The sequence below is a fragment of the Lactuca virosa genome, chromosome 4 (assembly GCF_052849685.1).
Source record: "Lactuca virosa cultivar CGN04683 chromosome 4, Lactuca_virosa_CGN04683_v6, whole genome shotgun sequence".
In the NCBI taxonomy this organism is placed as follows: domain Eukaryota; kingdom Viridiplantae; phylum Streptophyta; class Magnoliopsida; order Asterales; family Asteraceae; genus Lactuca; species Lactuca virosa.
In genome coordinates this window covers 72,463,496-72,469,393 of record NC_136429.1, presented here as the reverse complement: position 1 = coordinate 72,469,393, position 5,898 = coordinate 72,463,496, and positions in this window count along the sequence as shown.

The window sequence follows — 5,898 nt, the reverse complement described above, 5'->3', positions numbered from 1 at the left end:
CGATTGTTGAGAATTTCTAGTTCGATGTATGGGTTGTTAAATGCACCCCGAGAAGGGTAGCAATTGATTTGGCAACCAACTTCAGAGTCGGTATCAGTATTCTCCCATGGGTTTTGAGCAGTCGAGGGCGGGGTTTTGGATTGTCGTCAATGTGTTCTCAGTCATTGACGATTCCTCTGTATTTCAAACTGTGAGTTGGAGTATTTCGAGGTTTCGAGTTGTGCGAGGGGAAGATCAGCGGTTGAGGCAAGACATTGTGAGATTTTGAGAGGGTGTATTGCGGTATCCAAGTATGATGTCGTAAGTGGAAGATTAGTGGTTGAGGCAAGACATCATGAGGTTCTGTGATGGTGTGCCGAGGCATCCGAGTATGATGCCCAAAATTTTTGGATTATTTTAAGACTTGAGTTTGTAAGATGGTAAATGGTGTACCGAGTGACTATTGTTCCAGTGGGAGCCTTTCAGCTAATTGTCATCGGACGGGATTGTCCAAGGGTGTAACTGTACTGAGGAAAATGTCTTTTCTACGAGAATTTTGTCAAGAGTAGTGATGCATAATCTGGGAAGGTATGTGCACCTATCTATGTCAGACCGTGGAGTATGAGTTAGCGAACTCAGTGTAGTGATGACTTGATAATGAGATTATGGGGTGATAAGAGAGTGTCGTAAGCCTGCGGAGAGCCGTAGCATTCACAAGTCAGTGAGAGAGTGTAGTAAGCCTGCGGAGATCCGTAGCATTTACGAGTTAGTGAGAGAGTGTCGTAAGCCTGCAAGGATCTGTAGCATTCACGAGTCAGTGAGAGAGTGTCGTAAGCCTGCGGAGAGCCGTAACATTCATGAGTCAGCGAGATAGTGTCGCAAGCCTGCGGGGAGCCGTAGCATTCACGAGTCAGTGATAGAGTGTCGTAAGCCTGCGGAGAGCCGTAGTATTCACGAGTCATCGAGAGAGTGTCGTAAGCCTGGGGGGAGCCATAGCATTCATGAGTCAGTGAGAGAGTATCGTAAGCCTGCGGGGAGCCGTAGCATTCACGAGTCAGTAAGAAGTTTCGTAAGATTGCGAAGAGTCGTAGCACTCATTAGACCATAAGAGAGAGTATTGTAAACTGAGGGGAATCATAGTATTCACTAGTCATAGCGTGACGCAGAGGAGTTCCTAGGATGGGGTAGCCTTGACAATCGAGTCTTTGAGAACCTGGTGGCCGAACCAGGGGCGAGACTGGGGTCTCCGTGATGGTTGGGAAGCATTGTATCCGAGTTAGGGAGGAGTTACCGCAATCGGGAGGAATTGGAGAAGTAATGTACGCGTAGGTACGTGGATCACGGGTCGTAAGATGAGTATCAGATTGGAGATGAGTGGTTCCAATTCTGCTGTTGATTCAGACTCTCGAGCTTGATTTTGGCTCTTTTTGTGTATTGATTAGGCAGGATGAGATTCTGGATTTTTGGATGGGTTTCATTTTGAGAGGTCATGGGTTCCAGATGATGTATTAGACCTGAATGGGTAAGTTCGTTGGTTTGGGAAGGACCACGAGACGCATGGAACTAGTGAATGGTAGATGATAGAGTTTGGAGGTGAAGCGACTTTAGATGGGGTTGTAGTATTCGCTCGAGGTAAAGCGAACTTAGTGACTGGTGTGTCATATGATGGGTAGAGATAGCTATTGTGAGAAGGAAGTCTATAAAGTCGATTTATTGGGTGTGCAATGGGTAGCCTTTGGAAGTTCCACTTTTGGGTCGGGAGCTGACCTTGTGCTCAATGTTGGAGGGGGGTAGTTGAGAGGAAGTTGGGGCTTATGAGTATAGAAGTCAGAGGATAGTTTCAAGCGGGCATGATCATTTTCTTGTGTCTGAGGAAAGAGTATTGAGGTTTATTTTTTAGATGGGTTCTGATGGAAGTACAGGTGGTGGGTCCCTGGTGAGATACGACCCTTCTGTTCCTCTGAGCTGCGATCTGGATCAATTGGTATATCTGACATGAGTGATCGGTAGCCAATTATTGGTCATCGACTTGTTTCCATTAGTCGCAACAAGAAAATCAGAGTTGACAGTGTGTTATTGGGGTCTGTTATTAGGTGAGCGATTAACATGATGATATCTTACATGGGCGGTCTGGCAAGGAGACAGACCACTAGAGTTTCTAGGTTCTGGAGAGTAAGAACTGGTAACGCAGCGGCAGAGGGGTCCGTCCTATTCGGGATTGGGAGTTCCTGGTTAGGTTTGGGTGTCTTGGAAGGGAGATCGTTGTATGATACGAGATCTTTCGGTGATGCTTCTCGGGTCATTGATTTCGAAGTTATAGGTTGTTTCGAAGCGATTTCGAGGACGAAATCTAATTCAAGTGAGGGAGAATTGCAACATCCCGAACTACAGGTACAAATTTTATTAATTATATATTCAATTTTAGCTAGGTGACTCGACGAGTTGGAGGTCCAGACTCATCGAGTAGAGGCTGAGTTGGTCGCGTGAGTTTTATGACCAACTCGACGAGTTGAGAGGCCAACTCGGCGAGTTGGAGCTGTTTGAGGAAACCCTAATTATTCGGGTTTTGCACCCTATTTAAAGGACTCTAAGCCTCCACCCCATCTCCATCATCACTCTCCACGTCCAGAGAACAAACCCTAGTGAGCGAAACCCTATCTTGAGTGTGTGTGAGGCTTAAGATGCTTATTTTGGTGGGATTCTTGAAGAGGCTTGAGGTTTCAGGAGCTTGGATCAAGGGGGAGGCTGACGATCTGTTATCTACTTCATTTTGGCATCCTATTTCAGGTAACAAGTTGTTACCTTGATCACTCTAACATTAGATCCCCTTATTTATGAGTTTATGGCTTTTCTAGCTTCTTTTTGATTCATTTATGATTTTGAGCATGATATAGAGATGAGACTTCGGATCTGGACAATAGGAGGTCCCTTGGACTGAGTGACACAAGCTTTGTCAAGCTTAGGACAACCTACATAAGCTAATGTCCTTGTAAAGCCTTTTTTGATGAGTTTAGTCCTTCTAGACCTACATGGACGTAAAGCTTGTAGCTTTACGTGGTATCTCAGCCTTGGGAGGCTAGATCTAGAGTTTGGGGTGGTGTTTCTGCCTTGAAACGTCTGAATGAGAAAACAGACTTACGGGACTCGACGAGTCGATGAGCCAACTCGACGAGTCGGCTAGGGTTTTCCCCCGATGAGTATAGACATGGGTAACTCGACGAGTTAAGTAGGGTTTTCGCAACAATTCTGAAGGAACAATGGGGACTCGCCGAGTCACGTGGATGCACTCGGCGAGTTAGGTCAACATGGACTGTTGACTCGAGTGTTGACTTCTGTTGACTTTAGGGTTTGGTCAAGAAAAGGTATTATGGGGACCATGGAGGGGTAAAATGGTCTTTTACCCATCCCAAGAGTTTGAGAGAGAAAATAACTTAGTTTATTTAGAGTCATGATTTAAGTGTTAATTAGAGATAATTATCCTGTGTGTTAGGCGGAGGCTAGTTCGGAGATTCGTGTACGAGGTTTATTTGCTTGCTTGCTTTCGAGGTGAGTCTTCTCATTATACTTTACCTAGAGTGGTAATCTGGGTGTGACCGGAGGGTCTTATGTGTTATATTGAGTATTGTTATATCCTGCATGATGTCTTTGTGATTTATGTTGTGTATTATTCTGCGCTTACTGAGTTAGGACCGGAGGGTCCACCCGATTTGTGGGACTGGAGGGTCCCACTGAGACACATTGACCGGAGGGTCTTATTTGAGTATAGCCATTAGAGGCTAATGAGATATGTGTGGTATTTTGGGGAATTAACTAAGCTTCGTGCTTACCGTGTTATGTGTTATGTGTTTCAGGTACTTCTCAGGATCACGGGAAGGCACCGGCTTGATTGTACACATACGGGTTGGAGATTTGTTTTGGAGGGTCCTGGATTGTGTTATAAACAACTTTTGAACATGTGTTTTTTATAACTTGATATAAACTGAGGATTTTTGTGATTATGCTAATGAGATTAATGTGATTTTAAATGAAAATTTTATTTGAAAATTTACGGTGTTACACTATTCATAATAATGTCAATATGGTCCATCCATTACTATAGTTCCAACTGTCCTTAATCAACCAATCCTTGGCGAACCTTAGATTGTCCTTGACAATTGTTTAACCACTTTAGTCATATCTCATTCTAGTCCTTTTTCCCTCTTAATGCCCTAGGCATTTGGAAAATTAGAACATGTGAATATTATAGCACATGCAATCAATCCTATGCCCGAAGCATATGGGACATGATTCATAATGTCTTACATAAAGACATGATACTTGACCAGTCTTTTGTTATAATATTTCCATATATAGAATTTCCAATGTTGAAAAACTTCAGCATGATATTCATATAAGCTCGTGACTAAGCTTGATTAATACTTCAATCTAAACTTTTAGATTCGAAATAAAGTATAAGTATCCTCTCCCTTATTATAGCGAAACAACTTTTCAAACTTTGCAAAATAGAACTTTGTTTCCTGTAAATAGCATTGCCGACTCGCAATACTTAGTATAACAATTACGCTCCCACTAGCATAATAATTACATACTTATTATCATAACACTTATGCTCCTACTAGATTTGACATGTACCTAGAAATCAGCTGGACTTCAATACTTATTGAATTTCTTTCCAAAGTTCAGATTTCCGATACGAGATGCTTCGATAAGCCTTTATCTAAGCTCATACACCCTTTTATAAGAAAGCTCATATGTGTTTCTAAACTATTTCAGAATTACAGCAATAAGTTCTGAATGTTCAAACTATTTGCCATTTCTCACAATTCGAACTATAAATAGGGATGTCGTAATCATAATCGAATTTGAGAATGCAACTAACACAACTGCTATCTCCTTAAAATCTACTTAGTGAAAGAATTTCCTCATAATCATTTTTATGAATTGGATAGAAACCATATGACACTTAGATTTTATGGTGTATATGTTCATATCCATGTGAATTTGTTATTTCTAACCATTATCATAAGACAAGGTCTATGACAAAATCAAACTCATATGGACTGAACTTGTTCAATCTTAATTTCTTGCCACTTGGCAACACAAGGGCCTACCATGTCTTCCAAGTTGTTGAGCAGATCACCCTTACTGATCAATGAACTTTCACTGATCAAGGTGTTTTGCCTTATGCAAACAATTGAGAACTCATAGAACTCACATGCATAGTCAGCTTTAACTGGAATGGGCACAGAACCAAGAATATGTCAACACGATAGGTTAAAAACCTCAAGTCATGTGCTAGTGATAAACGATATGTTTATTCTTGATTAGTTCTTTAAACTTTTCAGAATCTTTAAGACTCCCACTAACCTCTTGACATATAAGATTCTCTTCTCAAGAAACTTTTCTTGACAAACAAATATTCAAGAGTGAGTGCGGATTCTTATCAAGAATGACAATTCATACAATTGGTCCTAGTTGGTCTTTGTTTTATCCAAAACATCACAACTACCAATTTCAAATGTGCTACAAACTTACTTAGTATATGTCACTCAAGGCATAATCTTGGAGAATGACTCTAAGACTCGATTTTGGAACGAAGTATGACTCACCTTAATTGATTTAACCATTTCAACAATTCCTGATTCCTCTTCTTAGCCATACAAATGCACTAAGGTGTCCTTAGAGGATTGTAACGACCCAAAAATCAAGGGTAAAATTTTCATTTTTAAATGTAGCTAAAGCCTTGATACCATTTATTTCAAACATTTCAAATCATCATTAAGTAAAATATTTATCAGAGTTTATCCCAACATCATTCATTGCGGAAATCATAGGTGTGTGCACTGCGGTCAATCCGAGCCCTTCTTTTCCAAATAGATGATACCTGAAACCATAAACAAAATTGTAAGCATGAAGCTT